The sequence below is a fragment of the Sinocyclocheilus anshuiensis genome, unplaced genomic scaffold, assembly GCF_001515605.1.
Source record: "Sinocyclocheilus anshuiensis isolate Anshui unplaced genomic scaffold, SAMN03320099.WGS_v1.1 scaffold517, whole genome shotgun sequence".
Classification (NCBI taxonomy): domain Eukaryota; kingdom Metazoa; phylum Chordata; class Actinopteri; order Cypriniformes; family Cyprinidae; genus Sinocyclocheilus; species Sinocyclocheilus anshuiensis.
Window position 1 is genome coordinate 1,286,832 of NW_015536535.1, and position 13,778 is coordinate 1,300,609.

Below are 13,778 nucleotides of genomic sequence, written 5' to 3' on the forward strand. Positions count from 1 at the left end.
ACGCAGCACTAAGATCAAGTAAAACTAGCAATGAGATACAGCCTTGGTCTGACGCAAGAAGCAAGTCATTTGTAATTTTAACAACATTACATGAGGACAAAAAATCCTAGATTTAACCGTTTTGCTCCTATAGTGTGTGGTGTCCTCGGGGTTCCCCCCCCCAACACATCAGGATTTCTGATCGTAAATATTCAACATGTTGAATATTTACAATTCGCGATCAGGGCACCTCCGACGTTCTTACGAGCAGATTCAGTCACTCTTAACACACCTCACACCACAGGAAAATCTGATAAGAAAATCTTTACAACCACCGAGATAATCGGGACATTACCTAGGATTGTCGGAAGGGGAGAAATCGGCCCAAAATCATCCCGATTATCTTGTGGTGTGTACCCAGCATTAGTCGTCTGATCTCGTCAGTCTGTGCTGGTGTGTATGTGTGGATTTTGCCCTGTTCCTTAGATTTATTAAGCATATTGAGCTCTTCTTCATCATCTTGTGCCTTTTGGATTTTACACACACTGTAGTGTGACAGAGTTACCTTATAAACTTTAAAACTGTGTATTTGTGTGCATTTTACACAACCGTAGTTCAAAGTTCAAATTTATTTCTAAAGCACTGAATAAAACAACAACGTTGACCATAGTGCTGTACAAACAGTAACACAATGAGCAGAAGACAACTTTTAAAAAGGGGTCACATCCATATAAGTAATATAAAAGAAACCTTAAAGACAATCAAAATACATCTTAAATAGGATCAGAAGAGGCATATATGGCACTAGCAACCTTCGCACTTATCTATGATTGAGCGCTATCATAAAAAAATGTTTTCAAATGGCTTTTAAACTGACCGAGCGTCGGTACGTCCCTAATATATAGCGGCAGGCTGTTCCATAATTTAGGGGCAGCGACCACAAACGCGCGATCCCCTCTAGATTTCATCTTAGACCAAGGAACAACAAGAAGTTTCTGTGATTGAGATCGTAGGGATCTCGTTGGCTTTTGTTCCTGAATTAGATAAGCAATATAAGATGGAGCTAAGCCAAGCAGAGATTTAAATACAAATAATCAAATTTTGGATATAGGCTCAAATTCAGATAGCGTAGCAGAGGTGCAGTCAAAGGCACATATGTACACTGCTGTAGCTATATTATTTAGAACCTCTGATATTCGACCAACAAAGAATTGTAAAAAGCTTTCACATAATTCAACAGACGTATCGGCAGGCACCTCTAGTTTAGGCTTCAAAACAGTCAATCGTTGAAAAAAGAACTCACGGATTTTGGCGATTTTTCTCAATAACATTTGTGAAGTAGCTTGTCCTAGCAAATTTCACAGCCCGTTGAAATTTAGACAGCATTTCTTTCAACATTTCATAAGAGATTTGTAACTTATCTTTCTTCCATTTCCGTTCACATCTTCTGCATTCCCTTCTTGGGGACCTGATATGTTCATTCAACCATGGAGCTGATTTGTGCTTTCTATGCACCTGCGTTAGAGGCGGCAGATCTAGTGTATCTAAGCAAACAGAATTAAAAATATTAATCGTCTCCTCCACACTAAGATGGGGTGATAAGAGGTCAGTTTTTACATTCTGCAAAGAGTCCATAAAAGTTTAATTAAAGTCCACATATGTAGTTGACTTTATCGAACAAACCAATCTCTGTGGCACAAACGTTCTTCAGTTGACATGGAGGGAAGACAGTAAATAAAACAGGATTATGATCAGCTACTAGGAGATAATCTATGATAATATCACTGACTGATAAACCAAGTGACAGAATCAAATCCAGCGTGTGACTATAAATATGTGTGGGACCATTCAATAACCATTTGCTGAACGCCAACAGAATCAATGAGATTTAACAAATCCTTTGAAAAAGAGTTTGTCGGACATCATATGTGAATGTTGAAGTCCTCCAGTATTAATATTTTGTCTTATTTCGCAAAAATTTCCGCTAAATTTCGAGCTCTAATGAAGTCGTTTAAAATGAAGGTCTTGTATCTGAATGAACGGACGTTTATCATCGCCAACCTGATCGCTGGTCCTGTATCGTCCACCGAGGCGTCGTGAGACTGCTGCGGGCCAAGCGGTACAGGGCGAATATTCTCTAGATGAACTTACACTGGAAGATAGGTCGTCACAGGCCCTGTCGGTTTAACTGGCTAAACCCACCGTGGCATCGCTCACTTCGAGCGCCAATACATTACCCGTCCGCCACACTATCCCCATAGCAGCGCATCCACTGGACGAGGTGTTCTCGGAAGAGAGACCAGGTAGCCAGGTAGTTGATCCAAAGTGCTTTACAGTATAAAATAGAATCAGTAAAATAAAAACGTATCAAAAGTATCAAATTAATCGAAGTAAATATACATACTGTACACACATACATACATAAATCTACATAAAAGCACAACTATTCGTGTACATATAGTCAAGTCACCTTTATTTATATAACGCTTTTCATAATACAGATTGTGTCAAAGCAACTGTACAGCATTAATTAGGAAAATAGTGTGTCAATAATGCAAAATGACAATAGTAAACACTCAATTTTCAGTTAAAGGCAGATCATCATTGAATTCAGTGATGTCATCATCCAGCTCAGTTCAGTTTAAATAGTATCTGTGCAATCAAGTCGACGATATCGCTGGAAATTAAGTGTCCCCAACTAAGCAAGCCAGAGGCGACAGCGGCAAGGAACCAAAACTCCATCGGTGAGAAAAAACCTTGGGAGAAACCAGGCTCAGTCGGGGGGCCAGTTCTCCTCTAGCCAGTTCAGTTCCAGGCTGCAGCAAAGTCACATTGTGCAGAGGACTCAACTGGTTCCTGTGGTCTTGTCCCGGTGGCCATCTAGGAGACAAGGTCTTCACTGGGGATCTGTCTCTGGGGCTCATCTAGTTGTCCTGATCTCCGCTGACATTCAGGGCTGTAGGGTTCCTCTCTAGGTGCTGATCCATTATCTGGGCTGGATATGTACTGGATCCGGGTGACTGCAGTGACCATCTGATCTGGATACAGACTGGATCTGGTGGCTACGGTGACCTCGGAAGAAGAGAGAAACAGACTAATATTAGCGTAGATGCCATTCTTCTAACGATGTAGCAAGTACATCGGGTGTTATGGGAAGTGTCCCCGGTTCCAGTGGCATAAAGATGAGGAGAGTCAAGCATATTTAAATTAAACACTTTATGATTTTATATTATAAGACACATTTGGGTTATTGAACTTGCGTTGTTAATTTAATGTTGTCACATGACCCTCATTTACCACAATAGGGACTCAGACAGTGACATGTTGACGAAGAGAGTCAAGCATAGCAAAAACACAGGAGACCAGTATCAGAAATACATTGATTTTATGGTGTATTCAAATTAAACATTCAGATTTTATACTGAAAGAAACTTTTTGGTCATTGAAATTACCTTGTTCATTTATTGTTGTCACATGACCCACATTAACCAAAGTAGAAGCACAAACAGTGTCATGTAGAAGAAGAGAGTGAAGCATTGAAAAAACAAACATAGAACACCAGTATCAGAAATACGGTGATTTTCTGGTGTGTTCAAGTGAAAAATTTCTGATTTTAGATTGTAAGAAACATTTGGGTTATTAAACTTACCTTGTTAATTTAATGTTGTCACATGACCCACATCTACCATAGTAGGGACTCAAACCGTGACATTTACAGTAGATGAAGAGAGTCAGCATAGAAAGAAAAAGAATGAGTATCAGAAATACGGTGATTTTACGGTGTATTAAAAAAAGGCTTTCTGATTTAATATTGTAAGAAACATTTGGTTTACTGAAATTACCTTGTCAATGTTTTCACATGACCCTCATTTACCATAGTAGAGACTCAAACAGCAACATGTAGATGAAGACAGACAAGCATAGAAAAAACACAGAAGGCCAGTATCAGAAATACAGTGATTTTATGATGTACTTATGAAACACTTTCTTATTTTATTTTGTAAGGAACATTTGGGTTATTGAACTTACCTTGTTAATTTATTGTTGTCACATGACCCATAATAACTACCATAGTAGGGGCTCAAATGAAGAGAGTCGAGCATAGAAAGAAACATAGATGACCAATATCAGAAATAAAGTGAAATTATGGTGTCTTCAAACAAAGCTTTCTGATTTTATATTGTAAGAAACATTTGGGCTATTAAACTTACCTTTTCATTTAATTTGTCACATGACCCACATTAACCATAGTAGAAGCTCAAACAGTGGCATGTAGATAAAGAGAGTCAAGCATAGAAAAATATATAAGACCAATATCAAAAATACAATGAGTTTATGTTGTATTCAAATGAAACATCTGATTCTATATTGAAATATACATGTTGTCATGTAATGTAAGGTGATGTTGTCACATGACCCACATTTACCAGCTCAAACAGTGAAATGTAAGAAATGAACAGAAATAAAATGAACAGAAATAAAAAATCCAGTATAATCTGAACATAAGTTAATGATTATTTTTTGTATCTCTAAAAGAATTGACCTTCATAGGAAGTATTCATTTGTCAAGACTTTCTGTGTTCCAATGCATGATGTTATAACAGTAATAGAATGTTTAGATGCATGGCTGCAGCTCATAGGACATTACGATTGTTATTGTTTGAATGTTACACACGGTCTACTGTTGTACAATCCTACCAAAGAGCTCGAAAATAGTACAAAGCACAAACATGTAGTCCAGAGCACGCGACACTGATTAAATGGTCAACACAGTATGAATTCAGGAATGCTAACACAAATAGAAAACCTAGACAAAGAGTTATTGTTAAAAACGTATAAAAATACAAATATCTAATAATGATGACCTCTTTAAATATAAACGTACAGCATGTTAACGTTATTTCAATTATGTTACATGTGTTATATTACATGTGAAGCTATTGGGAAGCTGTGGTTCCCTCTGGTGGACAGCATCAATATTACAGACTTTCTTCTTTCAGTCACATTGAAGTAAATGGTTTGTCATTTAAATGCTGTAACTCCTTAGCATCAGAAATTCATGAAACTGTTTCTTCACAATGTCCTGTTTTTTCATACATAAAATATTGCATACCAAATTTTGTGCACATCAGACAAACGGCCTAAAGCTCAACAAGATGCTTCAGGTCACCTTAATTCACCTATAGCCTACCAACATTTTCAGAAGTCACAATTTCCATTTATCACTATTTAGTACAGTAGTAAATGTATTCTGAAAATGTTAGATCATATAATTCCTAATGTAAATAGTAGCCTATTTACATTAGGAATTATATGATCTACCATATGATCTATCAGAATACATCAACATTGCTATACACAAGCCATTTTCTTTTGTGGTAATTAATTGTAACGTGATCAGCCACTCCTCCCACTCATTTAAAAAAACAAACAAAAAAAAAAAACATATGAACATGGGATTTGAGGGCATTTTTTAAATAACTTTGCAATGCTTTGATAAACCAACGTTCTTTTGATAATTCTTTGATAACTTATTCCAACAGTTTGTACCCTCATGACCAATGTGTGTGTTTTGGTGTGTGTGGGTGTGGGTGTTCCAGTCTCCCACAATGCCCCAGTCTGACCCATCCAATCTCAGTGGTCCAGCTAATCAGCTAATTTCGGCATGATAGTCCTCTGGGACTTTGGAAACAAGCCAACTAAGCATGTCTGCAGTTAAAAAGCCTTATTTATCATACGTGACACCATCAGTCTGTAGGTAAAGTAGCAACTGGATGTTGATGTGAAGATAAATCTTTAGCTCAAAGCATATTAATTTGGTTTCTCACTTGTTGCTTCTTATGTTAGTTCTGTGGTCATAAACTCTCTTCTTGCATTATTGCATTCTAAACTGGATTTTTAGAAAATAAGTCAGAAATGAAGGCATTATTTTCAGAGACACTGAAACAAATAGGAAACACCACACATTCTTCAGATTGCCCTGTTTCTATCGCTTATACCTGCTTTTGAGATACTCACAATTTTCCACCTGCTTTAACTGATATTTGTTTTGTGTTTGTGGGTAAACAGGGGTCTTAGTACAGTCAATGATTTATGTGCATGTTGTCAAAATTGCCAAGTTTAATAATTTAACTGATTTTTCAGTAGGTTAACAGGCATTTCTTGATTTCAAGATTTCAGCCAAGTGACTGCCTCCAGTATAGGCACATTTGTCCAGGCTTCCTGTGTTGACATTGGTTTTTTAAACAACCTCTGGACTAATACTGAAAATAATTGTTATGAGTTCTGTTAATGCCACACATTGATATGGTCTTGGAACATTGACTTACTGTAATGCATTTCTCTGGACTTGTTTATGTATTTTTATCTCTTTTTTTGTGTGTAATTTTTGCCCACTTGTCTTTGTTCAACAAGAAGATGTATACCTGCACTGATATTTTGTTATAATGTATAATCCGTAATTTTTGGTTTTGTTACTCGGTAAAATAATGTGCAAAAAAAAACTTAATCAGTTATCAGTTTTGTCAGACTTTGCTTACTTCTGGGTACAAATTTGTACCCTAAATAAATATGATTAAGTAGGAATACACGTGCATACACATACTGTACTCAACCTGAACTACAGTAACTCTCAAATCCTCTCATCACTGCTGCGTGGTCAGTGAGTTAAGGTTTAACCCCACACCTCACAAACCAGTTCACTTCCCCCGCCCTCATTTAAAATACATCCTTGCGATTGGCCACAACCCGCTGCTAGTCAAGGTAACCACGCCCTTACAATCATTCAAGCGTTCTGATTGGCCACGTCCTACGGCTCCTCATTTTGGCTTTTGACAGCAGCTGACTGCACCGTTAGTTTTGTTATCCGTGACTCACGTTTCATCAAGAGAAAAATGAGTGGACAGACAGAGACAATCTGACGGTTTTATTTGGTGGAATTAATCGTCTTGAGCAGGAGTGCAGACATGGATATCGCGTAAGTATTTTCAGCAATAGAGAGAAAACAGAAGGCGCAGAGAAAGATAAATTTTCCTTACGTTGTGTTGCTGTAATCAGCTCTCTGCGATGACAGGAACATGTGCATTTATACTCACTGTGGCTGTGAGTTTTTGACAATATTTTCATAAATTATGATGCATGCAACAGGCTTCTTCAACTTTGTATGGCACAGAAGATTTAATTTTTCATTGATTTTTTTAAAACACGTATTCATAAAACGCATAACGAGAAATTATTTGTACAGGTGGTTCGTACAGGTTGTAAATGTGTGGTGATATGCACTAAAATCTGTCTGTCATGATAATATATATACATAGGTTACATGATAAATTTGGTACTTTTATTTGGCCTAGTGCACAACTACAGTTTTAATATTTTAAATAATTCTCAGGGACATTATTATTAAAATATGTTATTATTAAAACCATATATTTTACTGAAGCTCAACTAGTGTGTTCAGGTGCTTCAGGTCACATGAATTTACCTGTAGCCTACAACATTTTCAGAAATCACAATTTCCATTTATCACTATTTAGTATAGTAGTAAATGCATTCTGAAAACGTTAGACCATATCATTCCTAATGTAAATAGTATTTACATTAGGAATCATAAGATCTACCGTTTTCAGAATACATCAACATTGCTATACACGAGCCATTTTCTTTTGTGGTAATTCATTGTAACGTGACAGCTCTGCTCCTTTCCTGCATGTCTGGAAAGTGTTTATCAAGAGTTGCAGACTGTGCACTGACGCCTATTCAAGGAAAATATGCCACTCTGATATAAGATGACGTGTGTGTGTGTGTGTGTGTGTGTGTGTGTGTGTGTGTGTGTGTGTGTGTGTGTGTGTGTGTGTGTGTGTGTGTGTGTGTGTGTGTGTGTGTGTGTGTGTGTGTGTGTGTGTGTGTCTGTGAGTTGTTTGCTACTTTTCGACAGTTAGACAAGACCTTGGTGGTGATCCTTGCTCGCCTATTGTAATTCACTCAGAGGTTGCAACTTTAATGATCTCTGTAATGTATATAATCAGTTGAAGATGCTGCCACACACACACACACACAGTTGTAATAACAGCTTTTTTAATGCTGCGGTACTTTCAAGCCAGCAGTTTGTCTGAATTGACACATAATTTTAGACAAGCATTGTGTAGTACTGCTTGTCTTAAGCAAAATGACTCTGTGAAAGGAAATGCAGATTGTAAACAAGATCAGTTTAACTTCTTGGGCCGTAGAGCACACACTCAAGCAGATATGCCTTCTCAGGAAGCTGATTGGCCCAGTGTCCTGGTTTGCATACAGGAAGGCAGTGGCTCATGATATTTTTAGTGGCACTAAAGACAGAATGTTTTTTATAATTTTAACACTGAACGGAATCATTAACCCACTTTTTTTATCATAATTTATGCACCTTCTATGCTGTGCACAACCTGTGTGATTATTATTATAATTTTTTTTTTTTTGATTAAACGTGAAGGGAGAAATTTGATAAAATATCCTCTCTGTTCTTTTCCAAACCACTAAAGTGGTTGGTGATTTAAAATACTAGGTCCAAAAAAGGACCATAAAAGTAGACTTAATGTTTTGTGTTGGAAAAGAATGATATTTAAGTTATTATAAATCTGCTACGAACTGTCACATATGCAAAAACAAATGATGTTCCTGCACAGTTTAATCTCTTCCTCATTTATCATGGTGTCTAGTGTGCTGCACTTCTGACTGTATGCAAATAAAGTTCTGTTCTCCCAAGTATCATGGTTTAAATTAACACTTGAGCGATAACCATGATTCATGGTTTCACTATAATTATTTTTAGTATGTAGAGTATTTTTGAACAAAATGTAGACTTACCAATATGTTTTAATGAAATTTGAGGCATGCAGGTTGTTGCTGAGGTCACATTATGTCCATTAGTTAAAACAGGTTATTTGCCCAAGTACTGCGGCTGTACACAAATATTGGTTTCGTTTAGAATTAATTGGAGGAACTGAACTACTTACATTTGATCACATAGGCTCTTTGATTGGCTGTAGCTAAACAAGGTTTTATTCTCCATACACTATTACAATTGCTGTCCATTCCTGAACTGTCTATCAGTATTATATTGGTAACAAATTTTGTACAGTTACTTATACTTAATGGCTGAGTACGGCATAAATCAATATTGAATTGGCATATGGTGAAATTGACAGATATGCAGTGCATCTGTGTCTACCCTCTGTCCTCATGCTGAAATCATAGTCTCAAAATCTGTGGATAAAAGGATTTGATTTGCATTATTATTCTGTTGTGAAGCTGATGCTTCTCTGCTATATAGTCACACATTTTTTCTGGTTCTTAAAAATATGAATTTGGCTAACCTGAATTGAATAAGCAAAGTTGCCATTCCTCTTGTAAAGTAATGGCAGGATGAATGAGCAGAATTTATGTTTTACTATTGTTCAGTGGTTTCTCCCTGTGTCTAGTGTTAGATGTCACACGTGCCCTGGCAGTGTGTGTGTGTGTGTGTGTGTGTGTGTGTGTGTGTGTGTGTGTGTGTCTCTGGGTTAAAGCCCTGATGAGATGATTAGTGCTGATGAAAGTGGTGGAGGAGGGGCCATGTAAAGAGTCAACCCTGTGTGACATGGATTGTGATGGGCTGTGAATGTATGGCAAAGGTCACATGTCTGTGTACTATCTATGCGCATTTCCTTTAACCTTTTCCGTTAACTGTACTTTTACTTGTTTGTGTGTGCGCGTGTATTTATTGTGTAATAAATGTTTAATTTTTATATCTAAATTTTCATTGCATTAATCTGCAGTTGCAAATACTCCTGCTGTGTGACAAATGTTACATAACCGTTCAATTATTTAAGAGCTCATAAAAGCTTCAGACTTATTAATTATAGTTACTAGTGATTCACAGAAATGATTTTTAACCGAAACACAGAAACCAAAGTTAAAGTTTTTATTTAAAGGGGTCATATGATGCGATTTCAAGTTTTCCTTTCTCTTTGGAGTGTTACAAGCTCTTGGTGCATAAAGAAGATCTGTAAAGTTGCAAAGACTAAAGTCTCAAATCCCAAGAGATATTCTTTATAAAAGTTAAGAGTCAGCCACGCCTACCTAAAACGGCTCGTTCTAACACGCCCCCACATACCTACGCCACTATGTGGGAAGATTTGCATAACACCACCCAAATGTTCACGCAAAGAAAGAAGGCGTAACTTTTATTCTCGCTGTAGCATTGCTGTCGCCATGTCGAGAAGGCGCTGTGTGTTTCGTTGTGAAAGTGAAACTACTTTGTTTGGCCTTCCAAAAGAGGATGATATCTGCTTCGTCATGCCTGGAGCTGATCCGTGCTGGTTGCTGAGGAAATACAACAACTTTGCGCTGTGGATCACCGGATCTGCTTTCACCATGGACGAAGCAGAGTCCAGCCCGGAGTCGTCACATGTGGTTGGGGCATAGAGGAGAAACAATAATGTACAGTATGTGGAAAATAATGTGTGTTTTTAACCTTAAACCGCATAAACACATTTCATTACACCAAATACACAAAATAATGTTCTTTTTAGCAACATCATATGACCCCTTTAAGTAAAACTAAAAACATACAATATTGTTACTTTAAATAAATAAACATTAACTTAAAATAATAAAATAAAAGTCAACATTCCCCATTTTCATTTAGTGTGGCTTGATAAACTAAAACAACTATAACTAAACCAAAAATGATTTTAAGTTACATATACATATGTAAAAAAAAAAAATATATATATATATACTAGTATCTCGATTAAAACCCCTTTAATCAAAAAGAAAGTTTTTTTTATATTCAGTCAATTAATCAAATTTATGTAATAATCAACGCTCAAAACACAATGATTTGTACAAACATTGTTCATAAGGCAATTTTTATATCAACCTTTTAATAATAGATTTATGTTACTACTCCAATTTGTTGTTATACAGTATAAACATGTAACATGTAAACTTGTTTTCATGACAGATTTATCAAAACATACATTAAATAGCAGGTTAAGTAAAAATATAAGGAATATGGGCATATATTTAGCAAAATGCTTTTTTCCCACAAACTATTTTGGCCTAAACCAGAAATTGCTGTTTTAGCTGAAAATTTAGCTGAGTGCCAAAATGTTGGTGCATTGCTAATGTCTAGAATCTACTTATAATGCTTTTGGGAAACGCAGCCCTGTTCAGTTCAGTGATTTGTTAGTGAACAGGTACATTTAAATCGTTTGGTACATATGCACACATTTCTTAATAGTAGGCTTAAAGCACTTTACTGTTGGAGTTTTATATTTAAGGTGCATTATAGTGAATCACTCAATAAATGGAGAAGCAAGAAACTAAAAGCACCCGAGTATTTCTCCTGCACTTGAAAAGTGATTTTTTATTTATTTTTTTTATTTTTTTATTTTTCAGGTTCTGACACACAAAGGCACAACATCAGTCACTTGTCAATAATATTTTATGCTAATTATGGTGATTTTGCTGTGCAGGAAGTGCTGTTGTTGCCTGGTTACAGAAATCTGGCATTAAACTCCCTCCCCCTCTAGTGTGGTATACTGTGATTTCTAGAGGGATGGAGTAGCAGAGTGTCAGATATTAAATGTAATATATATTTAACATCCCGTTTAATGTAGGACGTGTACAGTGTCTCACTGTTTTCACTTTTTTACAAGATGTACTGTACATGAACTTAAAAAAAGTGTATATTGTTCATTCTTACTGTCACATGTTTCATTTTATAACATATTCTTATAGCACAACTAAACTGAGAGTTGACCTTTTTCCTGACTGATACAACAGTCGCTGCCCTCTTCCACCCCACTTCTTTCAGAGGCTCCAGACCCGCCTCTTTGACCTCTCTGATGAGCCTCTACATAAAGTCATTGATTGGTTTCTCTCCCATGCAGTCTATCCTGCTGTATGCTGACAAACTGCAAATGCTCACAAAACACTTTCTACTGTTCATACAGTATATAGTAAAACTGTATTGGTTAGACTGCAAAATTAATTCATTGGTTTTGAACATGTAGTTTAGATGAGAAGGTCTGGGAACCTTGGCCGCTTTGAATGGTCTAGGCCCGCCCAAGAGGCCATATGACTGACAGGTAAAGCAACCAATCACGTTTTGTTTTATGGGCGTGGAAATGTCCCAACAATAACAGCCAACGGTCCGTGGGCAAGACGTCTGAGGCTGAAACTAGTATTTATGTATTCTAATTATTGATTAGCCATTAAAGTCCCCATTAAAGTTATTATTAGTTATTATTTAGGTTATATTTTTGTCAGCATGCTTAAATATTTGAAAAAAAACCCAGCACTTTTTGCACTTTTAAAAAAGTAAATCTACATTGAAATTAAAAGAGAACTTTCAGTTGATAGTTTTAGTTTCTAACATATTTTCCTCCTTAAACTGGTGGATGTATGGTAAATGCTGTTGAATTGGTTGTTTAGGAAGATCAATAAGAGCCAACTGTGACCCGTGCTGGCAAAATGCGTCGGAAAAAATCGGAATGAGCAAATTTCTTTTTATTTTCACATTCTCCATTAAAATACCTTCAAAATGATATATGACTTATGTCAGACTCTGTTCCGTGTTTTGTGTGTGTTTTGCTCCTCATGTGTTTCCTTATGCCCATATTTGGTTATGTTCCTGTTCCTGTCCTCATTGTTTCATTATTAGTTCATTAGTATCCACCTGTATTTGTTAATTATCTTGTTTAGTTTGAGTATTTAAGCCCTGTGTTTTCCTGTATCTAGCGTCTGGTATTAACGTCGATGTTGTGGTTCTTGTGTGTCTCTGCCTGCCTTGTGTTCCCTGCCTTGTGTTACCCCTTTTGGATTATGGATTAAAAACTGTTTATTTTGAGTTTATCCTCATCTCCGTGTTCTTTGTTTTGCCACAGAAGGCAACCGTGACAGAATACCAGACCTATACAGTAAGCGGCGCCCCTTCTCCTCGTTTTGTTTTTTTCGGTTTTGAAAGTCTTTTGTTTTCTTGTTTTTTTTTCCGCGGCATGGAAGTCGCCGCTCGTTTTTCCGCCTTAGCCCACTGAGATCTCCCCTTCATGGAGTAAGCGTGGGAATTCTGCGGGATCACCGCGAGAACTGCGAGTCCGCCGGCCGCTCATCAGTCAAGTCTGCCAGCCGATCCTCAGTCAAGTCTGCCGGCCATTCATGAGTCAAGCCCGCCGGCCGCCCTATTCACCCGTAACCAGAAGAGGAGGATGAGGAGAAATGGATGGCTCACGGCCCTCTTCCTTGCCCGAGAGCGCCCCCCAGAGCTTGCTCCAGTGTCGGCTCCAGCCCCAGAGCTCGCTCCAGTGTCGGCTCCAGCCCCAGAGTTCACTCCAGTATCAGCTCTAGCCCCTGACCAGAGTCAAGTCATGTCCCCTGGAGCCATGTTTGAAAGTCTTGTCGTGTCCATAGGAACAGTTCCAGTCGGTCTTGTCTTGTCCATTGAGGCTCGTCTGGGGCAGGCGGCTTCTCTTGTCATGGCCACGGAGGCCATTCCCAAGCCGCTTGCTTCTCCTGTTGCTTCTAGGAAAGCGGTTCCTGAGTCTAACCCTGAGAGGGCCCGTGGCTCCACGTCCTGCCCAAGGAGGGCTGTTGTACTCACGTCATGCCCAGAGAGTGCCTCAGATTCCAAGCTAGCCCAAGGAGGGCTCCTGTTCCTGAGTTTAGCCCACGGAGGGCTCCTGTTCCTGAGTTTAGCCCAAAAAAGCTCTGAATTAGGCCCAGAGAGGGTCACGGTCCCTATGTCTGGCCCACAGAGGGCCTCGGAGCACGTAATC

General features: G+C 37.9%; 1 protein-coding gene across 1 annotated transcript in view; it reads left to right on the forward strand.

The window, feature by feature from the left end:
- The first annotated feature begins 6,859 nt into the window (after window positions 1–6,859).
- The window catches only part of trim2a (tripartite motif containing 2a), a 28,662-nt gene continuing 21,743 nt past the window's right edge, over window positions 6,860–13,778 (forward strand). Inside the window, exon 1 of the mRNA XM_016495485.1 lies at window positions 6,860–6,955. The gene's annotated coding sequence lies outside the window, so the exon portion shown is untranslated. The remainder of the gene's footprint in view (window positions 6,956–13,778) is intronic.